This window comes from Drosophila pseudoobscura, chromosome X (assembly GCF_009870125.1).
Source record: "Drosophila pseudoobscura strain MV-25-SWS-2005 chromosome X, UCI_Dpse_MV25, whole genome shotgun sequence".
Classification (NCBI taxonomy): Eukaryota; Metazoa; Arthropoda; class Insecta; order Diptera; family Drosophilidae; genus Drosophila; species Drosophila pseudoobscura.
Genome location: NC_046683.1, coordinates 62,588,717 through 62,607,203, shown reverse-complemented (window position 1 = coordinate 62,607,203; position 18,487 = coordinate 62,588,717). Strand labels below are relative to the sequence as shown.

General features: G+C 42.4%; 1 long non-coding RNA gene across 1 annotated transcript in view; it reads left to right on the top strand.

Annotated features, from left to right (window-relative positions):
* LOC6900224 (uncharacterized) overlaps positions 1-18,487 on the top strand; it is a 65,174-nt gene that overhangs the window by 42,332 nt on the left and 4,355 nt on the right. The window lies entirely within an intron of this gene.

The window sequence follows — 18,487 nt, the reverse complement described above, 5'->3', positions numbered from 1 at the left end:
AAGCTGTCCCAAAACTAATGCATATGGTCCTCGTTTTTTTTGAGACCCAGAGCTATCGACTGAGCCATACGAATACGAAGTAGAAGAAAATTTTAACAGCAAGATGGGGTTCAGCAGTGGAATTTAATTGCTGAGGAGAGATAAATGATGAATGATTGGTCAATCAGAATCAAATTAACGCTGTTTTCGATGACAACAAGAAAAGATAGCAACATAATCTATGATTGATCTTTAATCCAGGATTGATATAAGATCCATGATTGTTACGTGAAAGGGTAATATATATCCCAGCTCGACCCGTTGCTGATGCATTTAATTGTTTCATAGTAAGACATAATATACCATATTTAAATTTAATATTCGGTTATGATAATGAACTTTGATTTAAATATAAATCTATTCAAAAGCCATTTTATTACGGCTCCTATTTAATTCAAACAGCAGACAGCAGCAATGGCAAATAATAATATAATAATAAATATTAAATATTGTAAAATTGGATAGTAACATCTTATTTGAATATTTCTGGTCTTTGATATTTCATTTCCTCTACCTAGAGAATCAGAAAAAGAGACTAGGTGCGCAACCAAAGTAGATGCTAGAATCCTAAGAGAGGCAGACAGAATTAAACCAATTAGATTTCTTAGTTGTCGCTGGTTTGGTTCCAGTTCGAAAGTCTTTACTTTTCGTAGTCTTTGTGGCTTCTACAATACAATCGCAGGAAAACCATAAATTTGGGTCCGCTCCGCACCCAAAGAACGGTAACCAAAACTATTCGAAAGTGGTGCCTTGTGGTGTTCTACGAGTAGTCTGTGGTCAGGGGATGGGCGAAAGTGATTCATTAACGGGTTGCTCAAAGGTTAATACACGAGTATGCGCCTTACCCTGGTCCGCTGGCCAGCCGCAAAACAGGTCCGAAAGAGTGAAAAGTTTAAGTGCCCACAAAATTATACTTCGGAGGCATATAACGAAGCCGCATGAGCTCAAAGTTTTGCCAGAAAAAGTGGTTAATAAATTTGCAGAGAGATGAGTCTTGAAATGCATACTCGTAGATAGGATAGCCTTTCCCATCGGCCTTTCCCAGCAGCTAACAACTCAGCTTATAAATTTGTAGACGACGCTTTGGGAGGGGGAATGGGTGGCCTGTTGAACGATGCCAATTGGAAAGCACTCAACGAATCAGACCAGCACTACTGCCACGTCACTTAAGTACCTTACTAGAGAAAGCCACAGCCACCTCGTATACGAGGAAAATCATAGAAGTTTGTATTTGAAATAGTTTTTTCTTTGTTATTCATGAAGAAAAAGATAAAGATAGTCTTGCAGGCATGGGATGATGTTGGCAGGAATGTTCAAATTACCATGTTTAGGTGTTGAACTATGAATTTAATTGACTAAAAAGATTTTCAAGCTCATATTATAATTATCTCAATAAAAATAAAGAATGAATTTACATTTTTTTAATACAATGCTATTTTTAATATATATATATTTGATTGTAAAAATGCTGAAGTGTTTTTCTAAAAGACCCTACCTTACCTACCTACCCTACCTACCGACGTGCGGACTCCCAGATGGAAATATTCATCTATTTCTAAAAATTAATCGAGAGTATCCACTCTATAGGGTCGTAGTATTCATATATGTACATTCATATACAACATGTTCAGTTTTGAAACTGAACATAACTGAAAGCCACATAAGCGGAAAGTTATGACAGTGAAAGTGGATAATGTGGGATAATAAATTCAAAGAGAGATGAATTTTCACATCCATTCGAATAGAGGTGTTGGACCTTTCGCCTTTGTTCTGCTCTGTTTGGGTGGGAGAAGGACTTTGCAAATAATTGCTTTGACCAGCAGCTAACAACGCAGTTAACAACGTTGTAGGGACAGCTTTGCGAGTGGAAATGGGGTGGTGGTGGCCCTTTAAACGATACCAATTTGCAGCCACTTAACTGCCTTGGCACTCAAGTTTCGTTCTACAAAAGGCCAGAGCAAAATACGCACTTGTCGCAAATTATCGCGACTACAAAAAAACGGGCAAAACAAAGAGGAGCACACACCAATAATAGAAGGACAGAAGTGCACTGAGAGAAAGGTCTATAGAATTCTGATGAAATAATTCCCATACTATTCAATTTAAGTCAGAAAAAATTAGAAACGTTGTACAGAAACTTTTTCAGACTCATGGGTGGTTCTACGATAAAGTAATCCCACAGTATTGGCAAAACCAATCTGGAAAAAAAGGAAGATTAGCTAAACAGCTGTAGAACTCAAATGAAGTAGTTACGATAAATATTGGATATATGTACATGATGCATCTTTTCTAAGATGCATCTTTTCGCAATGGACATGCACACACATCCGCATATTTATGATTGGCATTGGGTGTATTCACTCTATTCCTTCTCCTCTGTAGCTGATTATTTCGTTGCTCTTCTTCACTGAAGACCTGCAGTAAGTGCGTGGCGCCGAATACCATTATTGGAAAATTCTGAGCGAGCAAGAGGGTGATTTTTATTAATTAATAAACTCATTACGCTAGCCAGACTCTTTGGTCAGCCTTTTTGCGCTCGTTGCTGTTCCTCTTATATTTTACTCATTTTAATTACTGGCAGTTGTCCACCCTGCTTCTCTTCCCCGCCTTTCCTAATAATTTCCTGGAATTTTAGCAATGTGCCGACAATTTTTATGTTTTTAGACCGCGCTGACAGTCAACGGCCGACGCTTGTCGTTCAACTTTTGACGTGTTGCATGCTGTGGCCTGTGAAGAGGTATGTTGCCAGACAAAAAGCCACCTAGAATGGACTCGAAAGCGTTCATGCCTGGCCTAAACATGCCTAAAAATTAAATATAATTGTTGTTGCACCTATAGGAGTGGAAGGGCTGAGCAGACAATCGGTTGAAGGGGCAGGATTGGGTGACGTTTAAACCGCATGTCATAGATGGGGTTTGCGTTCGCCGACTCCATCTCCATGTTGGCAAATAGGTCTGACCTGACACGGGGCCCGCCTTGTGTTATAGCCGTGTGGTGAACAGTGGCACAGGAGTGAATGAGGGAGGGTACAGAGGACCGCCCGACAGTCACCACAGCTCGACAGTGAAACAGAAAAGAGAAACAATTACACGGATTTATGAAAATGGCCACAAAACTGTGCTAAACACGTTGACGCGTTCCACACGCAAAGCCTGGAAACCTTGGAAATTATATGCACTTCCAGTTAAAACACACCACATGGCATCCCAGCCTTAATTGAGTAACAAAATGAAACAGGGAACAGGAAAAGGCGGCTTCTGGGCATTGGCTTTGCCGGTCTGGGCCAGATTGCCAAAGGACAAGCCAGATTTCTGTTCACCCAAGGTGTCGAAGATGTTGCCGCTTGGCTCCATAGCCGCCAAATCCTTTGAAATTGCCAAACGTTGCGCCTTCCCCAAAGGTGGGACACAGGCTAGGCTCAAAGTCCACCCGGAGCAGCCTGCTGTTGCGCTGGTACTGATCCAAAGCCGGATTGGGCCACTAATGATCCTGCGCTCCGAGCAAAGCCACTGCCAGAGCCTCCAGGAGCAGCGACAGTCCGGGTGGATGAACCAGAGCCAGAACAGATTGAACTATTTTTTACTCCTCCAAAGGTTAGCGATGTTCACTCCTTGAAGTTTGTTGACAAAATAAATGTGGGAAAATCGTGAAATCGTCAATGTATCTAGCTTTATCATTCAGCGCCAAGGACGGAGACAGTTGGTAAGCACCTCAGCTTGATTTCCCAGCAGCTGATCTGTTGGAGATCTATACTTCGTACAGTTCGTACCCTAAATTCTGTTAACTTCATACTGAAATTTAAAAAGAATTTTAAATACGTTTTCCTTTCCAGCCGGAAAGGCCACGGCGGACATCTCGCCGACCTCATCCGCCGCAAATGCAACGACGCTCTTCAACGACAAACAGGCCAAATCAGGAGTAAGTGCCTGGAGTCCCGATCTATCCCGCTGTATATATTAGTTCTCGAATGTGTGTATTTTGGTGGTTTTTGTATTTTTTGTTTAGTTAACTAGATTTGCATAGACAGTCCCAGATGACACAAATCCCGAACGCTGCGAACTATAGTTTCATATGTTTCTTCATAAATCATTGGATAATAATTCTATGTCAGAGTACTATATGATGTGGTTTCCCTACGAATCAAGCAAGGGTATTTAATGCATCGCAATCCAAAGCGAGTCCTATATTCTTCATTTATTTATTCAGTTTAAATAAGTCGAGAATTATCCGAGCCTGAGACATAGAATGGATTTTCGTTTTCTTTGATTTTGTAGAAATTCAACTTCCTGTAGCACTTGTCTCTTTAATTTCTGCGGACGGTTTCGTTTCCCTCTCTTGTTAAGCATTCTCGGGCTGGTAATCAACATATACCGAGTGATTCAATGTGTATCAGCGATGAGTATCAGCTCAATGATTGAAAGTTACAGTTCTCCACCGATCCACCGGACGATATAGCTTCCGTTTTCCGGTCCAAAACATCTCACGGATGGGAAAGTCGCATAGTTTTTTGTGCCCCCAAAGAGGAAACAGCTAAGCATAAAACTAAAAAGTCAAGATGTGGACAAATAAGTAGATGGACGGAACGACTGAAGCTGCATCTGGAAGTGGAACTGGCAGTTTGGCTTTATCTGAATTTCATACACTTCTTTGTTGTATTCAAATTTCTGCAAAGAAAGGGAACGAGCAAGGAAGCTCTGAATTATGTGTGGTAGCTCACAGCCACACTTCGCGGAGAAGAAATGATAGCAGACACTTTTTTCAAAAATGAAGGGAGAGAGTTAAAGGAGGCAGGCAGTGGGCAGCAACTTTGCAGGGAGTTGGCCAGAAATCCAGCAACCCGAAATAGCAGGAAGCGTCTGCTGAAGAAACGAAAGGCGGAAAGAGGCACAATCGAACCTCTTCTACGCCCTGTCCCCTTTTAAGTATACTACCTTATTCATAGCCCAATCCAATCCCTATCGCTCTTGGTAACTAACGAAATGTGTGCGGCAATTTAAGATTCTACGGCTGACAGAGTTGCATCCAATTGATGAATGACCAAAGGCTTTTGCTAATTCTCAACAAGAGAGAAACAAGTCGAAGGAGGAGGAATCGTAACTGGAACCGATCCGTAGCAGGAGGATATAAGGACACTTTAAATCAGAGAATTAGACAAAAAAATTGTGTGCTGAGGTTTCTGTTTTCCCACTGTCTAGCTGTAAAATATTTTTTTAGCACTCCAAAAGCTAACCTGAGGAAAACTGCTGAAATCAGCACAAAAAGGGGATTTAACTGCAGTTTCAATTATTCAACCACGCCTTCTCATGTCCCGCCCATGCGAGGAAGAGGCTGTTGAAAAATCACCGACTGAGAAATTATCTGCATTAGACCTTAAGAAGGAATGACCCTCATTTAAAGAAAGGAATACTTTGGATTTAGTTTAAAATTGTAAAACTAATGAAGAGCTGCATATTATGAATAAAATTTACCCCGGATGATTTTTCTACAAATATTTTTGTTCTGTTCATTATTCACTTAAGCTATGATTATTCCTAATTTGTTGCAGAACCTGCTGATGCACCCGCAAGAGATTCGAAAGCCAAACAAGAGAAAATACCTTTGATTTTAGGGCTACATACTTTTCCACCGTCCTCTCTTTGCCACATGTATGCTCGATGTTTTGGTTTGTTGAGGCGGCTTTAGGAAAAGGAAACGAAATTTCTGGTCAGACCAAATGCAGTCAGGCCCCAACCGAGGCGAACCGAGCAAAAGAGAACTAAAAGCGGTTGCGATTGGGCCGCTTGGCGCTTCAATTAGGCCATTTACCTGGCCCCATCTGCTTTTGTTGACTTTGTGCCGACGAGTGGGCCGCTATATATGCTATTGTCCTGCTTCGCATAATAGCTAACGAACTAAATTTGTTCCACCTTCCTTCATTGCTCTGGTTTGGGCTCTACATACTTGCGGAGGTGTCTCTCTCTGTCTGGGTCTAGGTCTGGGGTTGCAGCTCTCCATCGTGGAGCTCGGCGTTCGATTCGTTGACATATCAATCAAAGGCCAAAAAGCGGGAAATAAATTCGCTTACTCAGAGAAGAATTGGCAGAGGGAAGGGATTGGTATGATGCAAAGGAGGTTCAATGCGCAGATGGGGAATTTTTTCTGCTGCCTCAGCCGGATGCCATTTTAATTAAGTGTTGGCGGCGTTGGCATTCGCTAAAAATTACGAAGCTTAGCAGGAGTCCATGTCTCCGTGTGTGCCGCCGTGTCCCCAAGCCGAGAGGAATTTAACATTTAGAATGTAGAAAACATCTCGGTCCATTCTCCAGCAGGAAGGGATTGCTCAGAGCGAGAGGAGAGAGAAAGAGTGTGTGGCCGGTTACTGGTAACGAGCTCAATTGCTGACAGTTTGATTATTATTTTTGCAAGTCAGTTAATTCATTAAAATACCTAAGAAATCTCTGCTGATTGAGTTTTTTGAATGAGGATAAGTTATATGATAGTATATTTCTCAAATCATTTAGACAGAAGAAAGAGAAAGGAGAAGCAGAAAAAATTAACAACTGTTGCCACAATTGGCCAAAAATAGAGAAGGAAGCCGCAGCCGCATATCCACGCTTCGGATAAATGAATTTAGTAGTTTATTGACCATTCTCCGGCTAACATTTGCAGATGATTCGCTTGGTAATTATAATCTATGAAGGAAAGCAATTCAACTGGCTTACGCAATTCGTATAATTTGTTGTGTATAGACCAATTTTGCTGGCGACCTCTCCCTTTGATAACGTCATACAATTTTTGGTGCTTTTCCATTTACCCACATTACATATTTTTTTTAACGCCTTTTTTGTTGGTTTCGTTGAAAATGCTTTTGGTCCGCAACCAGGGCCAAATGCCATTTTAATTTCAATTCTGTTTTAGAGTTTCTATTCGCCACTTGCCGTTTTCCTATTTTCTTTTGTTCAAGCTGAATTTTTCCCATGAGGGTTTTATATTTTGTACTTTCATTGGTTTGAAACTGAAATTCCCGATAGTGGTTGGTATTTAATATAAATATTTTCGATTATATATATGGTTCACTGTAAACTTGTCTGATGTTGGATGATGCACCAATTTGATGCGTGACTCTTTGGGAAAAATAGTTTTGTAGAATAACTATTTAAGACGGATTTTGACATTTTTCATGCTTTTCATGCTCCCCACTTTTATATCTGCTTTGTTGATAGTCGTGAAACTTCTAATAATATCTAACCACGTTTCAGTTCTTAAATAGCTTTTCAATAAACTCAGATAGAGACAATTTACATGTTTCTTTTCAAAACCCAGGAAGCAGCACATAATATATTTGCACATATTTATGTATGTAAAATAAAAATATTAAACTCGAATTCATTTGCATAGAGTGAGTGCAAGGCGCACAATGAAATTTGGCATAGAATCCGAAGCTCTTGAAATTGGAAACCAAGCAATCATCAATAAGCAACTAATTTAAATTTATTGGTCTGTTGTATCTGTATGTAACAAGTTACCCGTAGTGTGAATCACTCCCTATCTTAACCAGTTGTCTCACTAGGCTTTCATTAACATGGATTGGGCCGAGAATTGCAGCTCACTTTTCTGTGGAGGCGCCACCGATATTGGTCATTCTGCTCTCAGTTGTGTGGGGCAAGCATTTAATGGCTTCATACAACACGCCGGAATCGGCTAGAGCCGCCTCTTCATCATCGTCGTCATCATCAGGGTCGTTTCGGTGTTCAGTGCGGGGGTGTGGGTTTGTGTGCTCTGCTCTCCTCATCATTTCCATCAGGCTGAATAGCTTTTCAAATGCCAAATTTATGCAAATTCCGTCGGAGCCGAGAAGGCGAGAGACGAGAGCACACGCCATTTTGCACATGACTATTTCTGTGCCAGTTCTCTGGCTCAGGATCCTGGGGTCCTGGCACCCTTTTCTCTCACCCCTTGTGGGATATTTTTCTGTGCCGAGTTTTTGAATTGCTATTTTCCGTTAGCCAAGACCCCACTCCACTCCAGGACTCCTATTGGAAGTGGCGGTGGCATGGCGTGGGGAGCACATGTCGTTTTTTTGTATAGCCTTCAATCATCAATCAATTTTTTCAGCACGTGTGAAGTTCCCTGCACTTACTTTTGCATTCTTTAAGGCCCCTGCAGTCATATGATTGGGAAAGATCGTTGCGACAAGAGGAGGTAGGCGCTCGTCAGTGGAGCTCGCCTTCGCTCGCCCTCAGTTTTCGCTGCCAATTAAGCAACATTTCCGAAAATCCGCCCCATGCAAAATCCATATTCATGATGTTCATTCTCGCTTAAACGCGTATTACATAAATTTTTAACTAGACGCTTTCGGCGTTGACGTGTACGAGAGTTGCACCGTTGTAGCCGGAAAGGTAAATTCCCCCTAAGCTCTAGACTTGTCCAGCTGCATTCTCTGTAAGGACTTTGACACTTTTTCTGAATTAAGAGCGAAAGAGAGAGAGAGAGAGAGAGAGAGAGAGAAAGCTGTGAAAGTCCAAGAGAAACCACATAAAATTATATGCAAGGACATATACACTCTCCTAGGTAATGTATCCTGCATCTTCCCTGCCAGCTGATCCTACATCTTCAACTGCATGTGCAAGGTGCTGGCTGTAAATTTCAATTAATTGAGAATTCCGGCCGCATTTCAAAACAAGAGTGTCACCAGAGTCTGAGAGACGACCGCATGGTACCGCATGGTATGGTAGAAATCCCAATGTGCTTGCATTGGTGTACGTGACGTCATCAAAGGGGACGAATGTTGGAATCTAAAGCAATTTATAGGGTTAACAGTTAGGTTCGATATTGCATTAAATATACATAAAGATCAGAAATGGATACACACTGAATATATGGATCTAGACCCCTAATTTAAAACCCTCCATTCGATGAAGAATCCTGCTATCCCTGGAGGAGTTGATTGTTAGTATGAATATACATATACCTACAGAGAACTCTAAACTGTAGAGGGATCCAACTACCTTAATCTGAGATTAGACGAGTAATCTAACCTATGACCTTTAAAATTAACAATATTTTCTGTCATAAATCGTAAAACGGGAATAAATTTAGTGGGAACATCCTCAGGATGGGTAAAAAACGTTGGATCTGACATTAAGTGAGTGAGCTTATTATTTTTTTTCTATAGATATCACACCTAAAACATACCTGCAGAACAATTTTGTCTGAAATTTTCAGCTTAACGCCGGTCCGCATTTCATCACAACTCCCTGATGCGCGAGAAAGTCAACAACTTAGTTATATTTATATGGAACATTTCTGCTGATCGTTCTAGATGGTCCAGAGATCATGTAATAGTTATATTAATAACGAAAGGCAATCTAATTTTGCAAATAGATCACTCCGAAACGTATGCCCTTTTGATTGTAGTAAACGAACAAAGCTGATTGCTATGAAGCTAACAACGCTGTGTGCTATGGAACTATTACCTCTGGCTGCTATGAATCTATCGAGAACTAGAAAAACTTTCAAATATTACATTCCAATACCTTAAAATCTATGGTGAGCCAATATTAAGATTTAGTTTTTGTGCTAATGTTTCCAGGCTGTTTAAAAATACCATTCAAAGTGCCTTGGACGAAGACGAGGTCGAGCCCATCGGTCTAGTCTATCTGCTGTGACCAGACGCGATTTTCATTACATTTTTGATTTTGTACATTTTACAGTCGTCGCCGTGAGCTCGGCGGCCGTCATCCTCGTGCCCTGCCGCAGGGCCTGCCCCTTCGGCGCTCTCCGCTAACAGTCGACTGCAACGCGAACCTGCCGGACGGCGGCAATTTAGCTAAAACGGCAAGAATACGCCTACCCGCGCCCACAAAATGCACTACACAAATTACTATTTATGTGAGTGCCACCTTCTCTCTTCTCCTCTATGCGTCACTCCGTCGATGCGGTTAAAATGAGCAAATTGTATGTGCTGTTGCAAAAAAAAAAAGATAAAAACTAAAAAATATATATACATACATATGTATATTTTTCTGGAAAGGAGCACTGCACTCTGGCTTGTACATACTTCAATTTGGGTCACGTGGCTCAATTCACCTCGCACATATTGTTGTCTTAAAAGTAAGTGTTTTATAAGTACTTAAAATAAATTTGATGCAATAAAGGGAAGAGCCGAGACGCAAACAGGGAAAATCCGAACCGATGTTGGAAATAAGTGTAAGGAAATCAGTGCCAGTGCCCAGAGGATCCAAAAACAAAAATTATTTGAAATTCAATGGCTAGACACGCAATTGCCCCTCGGCTATCTCCGACCGATACGCGTGTGCGTGTTAAGTGTAAATGAGCGAAATACAAATACAAGAAAAATGGTTAACTACTGATTTGCCATTTTAGTCACAAGGAGACTAAGATATCGAATGGTCGAGGAAAGCGATGCTATCTTGTTGACACCTTGAGAGATAAAAAGAAAGACAGGAAGAGGAAAGGTTCCACCATGACGTCACCCAACAGTCGTCGGAAAAAGGATGACTGGCAGTAGTGCAGCTCCAAGGGGAGTATACTCTGGTACATCTGACTGATCAAGCAGAAGATTAAAGGGCCCCGTTTTGCGGGAGGTTTTCCCCGAGTTCATAGTGTGGGTGGAGTAGCAAATTGCATGTGACCTGACGGCCTCTGTTGTTTATAGCCCCAGCCAGTCTCAGTCCCAGTCTTACTGGCAGTCGAAGTCCCTCTCTCAGCCGCAACTGGGAAAACTTGACAGGCAATTTGGCAACCAGAGCTCGAAAAGCGTAACTAACATTTATATTTGTCGCCAAGAGAGCCGTCTAAACAAACAAATGTCACACATGGCACGACGACGACGAGTGGTAGACTGACGTTGGGGTCTCGTTGTCCCGCTCTGGCCTCCTGGCACTTAAATCAGCGAGTCGACGGCATGCCAAACCGACTTAACCTTTGCAATACCCTGCGCCATTCGCCTCTGAGTGAATGGCACAAACGTCGTCGATTCTCTGTGGGCATGTCGCTTTTTATACCCGATACTCAAAATGAGTATGGGGGTATATTAGATTTGTGGGGAAAGTGGTTGTGTGTAACGCCCAGAAGGAAGCGTTTCCTACCTCATAGGGTAAATATGTTCTTGATCAGCATCAAGAGCCGATGAGTGCCTAGATCCCAGAGATACCCTGGCGGATGGCAGCGATACCGACTAAAGTGTCGCGTATAAATGTACAGCTTCGACCGTATTAGCACCTCATAACACTCTCTTTCTCTCTCTATCTATCTTTTTCTTTTTCTCTATCTCGCTGGGCATTAACAAAGGAATGATTATTTTGCAACTGAAGATTCTATATTTCACCAAGTTGTAAAAAGTATTCATCTTGTTTTGGAGGTTTTTTTTTTACATATTTTGGCAATTCGAAAAATTGATTCTCCGGAAAATTGGCCGGGCCCTTGCATTATTGCAGTATTCAGCTGCAATTCACTCAATAAGAGACCAAAACAATCAGGACAATGTCTCAAACTCCCACAACACCAATGTTGGACCCTGCAGATCCCCTTCTATGACAACATTCGTTCAGTTCCCTGTTGGATACAAAAAAAAAGTCCCTCAATAGCCAACAAACATAGCGACAATGAAAACCAATTGAATTTGATGTACGAGCTTCCAAATAAAACTATGTTTGGTTTCCATCCTTTTACCATCTCTACCCGTGATATGGCCTAAGCAAATACAAATTTAAATACTTTTCCATGCTCTGGACAAAACAAGCGCAGAGAGAATATAAATGAAATATATTTATAGTACGGACTTTTAATCAAAAAGCGAGGGTTTCGAAATAGATGATAAAAACAATGCAAATTCTCAAAAAATAGTAGCAAAGATTGCTAATACGCACTACGACTGTATGTCGCGCACAAGAGGAGAAGGGGAACAGGGGAAGAGGACGTGCAAGAGCTTTGATATTTTAAACTGTCCGGCATGTTTGATGCACAACTGATCCCTCAACTGAAATAGATTTACGTCACTGCCAGCCAACGCGTCGGCAGGGGTTCGCTAGATGAATGGGGGGAGGTGCAGTGTGTGGGGAAAGGTTTTAGCCAACTGCAATTGCAACTGCGATTGCTGGACATTTTTGGGAGTTGCCTATGAAATTGCTGCCCGCTCTGGCTTTGGCAATTTATTTGCAAATATTTTTCAACATCATAAATATGTATTTGCACTCCCCTGCACATCCCTCGGCCAGACCTTCTTCAACCCTTTATTCCAAAAAGCACTAGCTGTTAGATTTTATTCCTTTTTGTCCCTCTACAGTCGAAATAATAAGTTTTGGAGGAACAACGGAATAAGCTGAAGTAGGATACGCATCCAACGGAGCACCAGAGAAATCTATTTTATTACAAGATATTACAAGATTTTATACAAGATATAATTGGGTACGGCAAACCAACCTAATTAGAATAAGAATTCCTACATTTTATTTGGTGTCTATATTTCCTTCAGCTAATCAAAATTATGAACCAGCTAGGAATACAACAGAGCTATAGGGGAGAGGTGCTGATGTTGATGCGAATTTATCCTGCCACTCAATTTCGGTGCCCATTGGCACATCTCGCTTTTAATTTGCCAAAGCCATTAGCACATCGCAGAGTAACAGACTGCAGGCGGCAGGAGGACTGCAAAAATATCACAATGGTCGGACAGGACACTCTCTCCAACAGCTGGACACAAATTCGCACCACACATGGGCACACAGTGACTCTGGGCCACACAGACACACTCTCAGGAGCACATGGATACAGACACGCAGGTGACCAAAGCTTTTCCCTTTGCGTGCTAGCCCTGATGAGTTGTCACCTGTCTACGCCTGCAATCCAGCAATCCGGCAATTCTGTATCCTCACTCTTTATCTCTCCAACTTCTGCCTTGGGGCCTGTCCGTGTCTGTACACGTCTTTGTCAAAAACAGTTCCCCACCAAATCTATCAGGATGAAATTATGCAATTTTGGCTGAAAATATTTTTTAATTAAAGGCATTTTTTCTTGGTCTTCGCCAGATGCCAGGGGGATGGGGATCGGGACCGAATGAAACTTGCAGCTGCAAAAATTCAGCTTCAGGCAGGGAATTCCGATTATTCTATTCTGATTCTTTTTCCTCGACAGCCCATTTTCATTTACTGCTCCAGCTGTCAATTTTTGAGAGGTCTTTGGAGGAATATGGATGCCTTGGCATCTGATTATTAATTTAGTTTAATAAAGAGCTAACAATCGTCTAGTATATTTTGAAACCACTCGAAATAAAGTCATTTATGTTAATTACATGTTTTATGTTAATTGCATTTAAATTCATAATTTTTCTTTCGGTATTTCGCTTCAGCTTTTAATTACCATTTGTTTGTAGAAATTTGTTACAACTGTGCTTTTGTGAATGCTGGATTATGCACTTCCACCAGCAAAGCACAATACAAAAGAGAGGTGGTCCCAGCTAACAACCAAAATACTAAGACAGGGAGTATAACGGAATGCCAAGATATTGCTCGGCTATGACCATTTCAGAGAAAACAAAATAAATAATTGCAGTCAACGGATTCATAGGCCGACAGTAAAAAGAGCCAAAATCAGGAGCAGGAAGCAGCCAGACGATGATATGGATTCTAGATCCCCTCAACTTGAGACTGACAACCAGCCAAAACTTTTCCATTTATATCGCTGCATTTCTAAACAACAAAACACGCATCACTTGACTTGACTTTTGATTGTGATGCTGTGCTTTCCTATTGAAATATTAAAGCTGGTGCAGGTCCGAATCCCACCTTCACTCACTCACTCCCAAAAACATCTCAAGTGTCGCAGCCCTTCCAGCTCCCTTTGGAGTGGCAAGTGCCGCACAGTTTCTTCAAGGGTAGGACAGTTCATACTCAGATCTCATTCAACAGCTTGTCAGACAGACAGAGACCCAGACTGAGCCACACCCCTGAGCAGACGGTAGTCAGTTGTAGGCCTTTTGAGGCATAAACATAACTTAAGTTGTCCCCACCGGAGGGACAAAGTTCAGCAGCAACAGCAGTAGCTCCTCGGCTTGAGCGGAGGCACTGTAGAGGGATACCACAAAGGATGCTGACATAATAAAGTGACTCGAGTGCTTGCTGAGCAATGAGAGCTTTTGTAAAGGGTTGTCCACGGTGCTGGCAGCCAGATGAGCAGCGGCTTTGCAGCATTCAAGAAATCATGTGCAGGTCCATAAATTCTATAAGCAGACAGACAATTAAAAATTCCATTTGTGGCCGCGTTGGGGAAATGTGCCCTCGACACAGACCAGGAATTGTGTGTGTAGCTAATGAAATTACAGGAAAGTAGACAGGAATCACAGAAGGCTCTGTACAGTGCTTCCCCAAACATGACAGACCCCTCTTCCTATTGTTACAGTCAAAAATTGAATCGAAGTAACATCATCTTTCTCTCGATCAAACTATTGCTCTATTCGATTTATACTTTGGGTTCCGTTTGATTAGTGCAAATCAAAGCAAAATTATGCTTAAATATCCGACCCGCAGCAGGAAGTCTCCGCCGCCCAAGGCCCCTCACATCACCACAATCGAGCGCCCCACAAAGGGAAGAAACACCAGTCCAATGATGATGCACCACATCCAGTCGCAGTCGCAGCCGCAGCCGCAGTTGCAGGCCTGGTCGAGCCCGGGCCAGAATGTGTCAAACGGCCTGAGGCAACGTCTTCTGGTGCTCCAAATGGAGGTAAGCGCATGGAAGGCCATCAAGAAATAGATGCGGGATCTGGATTTGCTAGTTCTTATACGACAGAATTTTGGTGAAGATCCATAATAAATTGTTACCGTGTGAAAAGTTGTACATTTATTGGAAACTTTTATTGAACGTTTCTTGAAAATCAAACAATAAAAATTGTCCCAAGCGAAGGATACTTTTTTCGCAACACTTTCCACAGATAAGCAACAAGAAGAAGGACGAAAACTTTGTTCGGCTCTCAATAAACAACCATTGTGTGTGGAGGAGTCGTAGGAGGAAATTGTTAGTGCAATTTTACAGTTGAAAGACGGCGGCTACTCGTAGTCGGAAAATTATCTCTGAACGGGTGGCTGTTGACCGCAGAACGACGACAATTTGTGTCTAGTGCGGTGCCAAAAATAAAATGTTTATCGTGGCCAGTTCTCTCGCTCTCTTGAGTTCTTTTTTACGGGTACAGACAATAATTTTATCGTCTAAGTGTATGCCCGGTTCCACCTTATGGCGCAGCAATTGAAAGAGTGGAAAGAGACCACTTTAAAAATCGTCCACAGTAGGTGGCATAAACGCGACTCATTTATTTATCTATAAGCCCAGAACCTAGAACCAAAGCCAGATCCAGCGCCAGACAGACAGTCTGAGGAATCGAGGATATCGTTTGGCTATATATTCACGTCCCTCGGCTGACTAATTAATTTTACACCGTTTATCGTTGAGTTTCGCGTGCATATAGCTTAAGCCATACAAATCAATCACCGGAGTTGTGGCATGGGGAATTGGAGCTTCCTGTACTACGAGGTCGAGTCGTGGCGGCTTCGGGGTCGGTGGCCAATTAGCAAAGCATACACAATAGTACACATACTCTTTGCATGGCGCCGCCAGGAGTACGACGGGACAACCACGACAACGTCAGCGTGGTAAGCACTTAAGACAGATGAATGAAGTGGCAAACACGGCGGACAGCTCCAGTGCCACTGTCAGTGCGAGTCCGAGTCCGAGGCCCGAGAGTCCAGCTCAGAGGCGTCGACTGGCCGCCGACATTTACAAATCATCAGTCATTATTTATTGGGCTCCGACCGGACGCAGCAGCGCAGAACAGAATAGGGATTGGACCCAATCCTGCGATGACTTTAATTGATTTTACCAAAGTTTGCATATCAGAACCCTAAAATTTCTGGAGTGTTCGTTCCATAAGAAATGAACAATTGCTCGCATGGGTGTCATCGGCAGTTTAAGGAGCGTGAGAGTGAGCTGAGGAAGGACTTCAGCCAAAACAGACACTTAATAAACAGAAAAAGTTGCCGGCAAGAAATATTATGCAAAGTTAAGCAGTTAAAAATGAAATTCTGCAAAAAATTTAAATGAAAACTGGATGCGGTTATGACTGGGCGAAAGACTGTGAAAGTGGCTCCAACTTCTGGGGCCTGGGCTGCAAGACTTGCGTTAAGTTTCCCCCTGCTGGGCTTATGGTGGGAGGCCGCTTAATGGCAGTCCCAGGTTCAAGTTACAGCCCGGTTACAGGCAGACAGTCACTCAACATAAATAGAGGCAAGAGGCTAAATCGTTGACTGCAGGAGATCTTCAGCTACTTCTCTCGCTCTCAGCCCAAGCCTAACCAGCGTTTACAATCCGTAAAAATGAAAGCGAAGCCGGGGGAAAAGATGGACAAGTAGAAGAAAAAAAAACGAGGAAAATGCAACAAGAAGAGATAGAGCGAACGAAAGTGCAAATAAAATGGGGAAAACCGAGGCAATTTTTCAGCTTCATTAAGTAACCGCAAAGTTTGTTTTATGTGCGATGGGGATACAAGCCCGGCCAGAGAAGGGGAGAAAGGCAGATAAATGGCGAAGTGAGAGATACATATGAGAAAAGCAGAGGAGGGAGTGCAACAAAAGCTAAAAGTCTGGTCATTAGACAACGTAAACAAAATATTAAGCATACGTCAAGTGGTCCAGAGTGAAAATTAATGGATCAAGGAGTAGAGAGCTAGAGCATTGAAAATGGAAACAAATTTATCAAGCAAACACATAAAGTCGAGCAAGAAAAGTGTTCATATGGAAGGATGATTAGACTTCATATAAATAGAAACATCATATATTGACATTCAACAATCCCCCGAGCAAATAAAAAGATTATCAATGCCATCCCCCCAATGCATTGCAATGACAAGAGCTGCATTAAGTATACGCCAGACCTACATATATGCAAAATTTCTGGCAGACTCAGAATTCGAATCACTAATAAGCCGACCAATACTCTCCATTTTTGGTAGAGCACTGACAAGGCCCAAACAGTTATGGCCATGGGACATTGAAAAATATCCAAAGCACCAGGAGCAGAGCCACAGCCGTAGCCAAAGCCATAACCAGAATAGACTTGACCAAAGAAGATTGGCTGCATTTTGTGCTAACTCAGCAACAATTGTTGGAATTCGATTTGGAAGGTGCTTGCTAACAATTTTCAGATTGTTCGGCTTGGTTCGGTTGAGGCTTTGGCAGGGCTGCAGCTTTGGCTTGCTGCCAGGCAGGGAGGAAATTAATATTTATTTGGCATACAAAGCGAGGCAGTCGCTGTCCCCTGTGGAGGCATATTCTGGCGTTTTGCTATTTAGCATGCCTTCTTAGCCACCGTTTCGGTAGTGACCGAGAGGGATGTAAAGGCTGGAAGCGGAAAGCCATTAAGCTGCCCATCGGCCATTTGCCACATCTCTGCCAAGTTGTTGCCAATTGCTTGGAACTGGGTTAAGTAATTTGGGATTCCATCTAAGATAGTTTTTGTTCTCCATACACAAACCCCAAACACTTTCCTGGCATAATTATTGCCTTTCCCTGTCTGTACATCCTTCTATGGCACATACATAGGACGCCATCTGGTGCGGTTGAATGCATTTGGCTAATCAACAGTTGGACGGAAGAGGCGGAATGGCCCACAATGGCCATATTATCTGCCACCATATCAGCAGATTTCGCCGCTGGCGGGTCCTAGGAATCGGAAATAGGGCGGGAGCCCATTGTTTTTCTCCCTCGTGTGCGTGTACAATTTAAATCAATTATGCGTTTGGGGCCTAACCATATCATTTTGCAAACATGTTGATGAACTGGACGGGAAGAGTCACAGTAATGAGAGCAGAGCGCCATTTCAGGAAAATTAATGAAACGTGCAATTTATGGGCAGACTCCTATTCTCTCTGGTAAAAATAAATCCTTCCAGAGCAATATCGGTCCCAATACCGACTGCAGGTACCACTATGCCCCTGTATTTCTGTCTCTGTCTCAGCCAATGCATTTTCTCTGACATTTGATTAAGTACGCATAATATTTATTCTGAAAGGAGGACAAGAATCAGGAACTGATGGAGGAATAGTACCAAACGACAGCGCTGGGCCAGGACCAGTGCCTGGAGCGCAATAAATGAAGGTCCCCAGCACAAACAATAGACAACTGCAAACGTTTTTGGGGACACATGTTTATCAATGTCCTTGAAAAAAAGTAAACACAAAAGAAGAGGCACCAAATCAAAAAATAAAGACAGACGACGAAGTTGAGTAAGAAAAAGAAAACAGAGGCAGCCTTTCCCCGGCTTTAAGTTGATGATGCCGCAGTGACAGTGGCATATGGAAGGCCGACCCGAAGCCCTTGACTGGCGGACATGTATTCAGGAAGGATATTGATTGATTTATTATGACGCCTCCGGGTATCCACCTACTCGCTTGAAGTCCCTC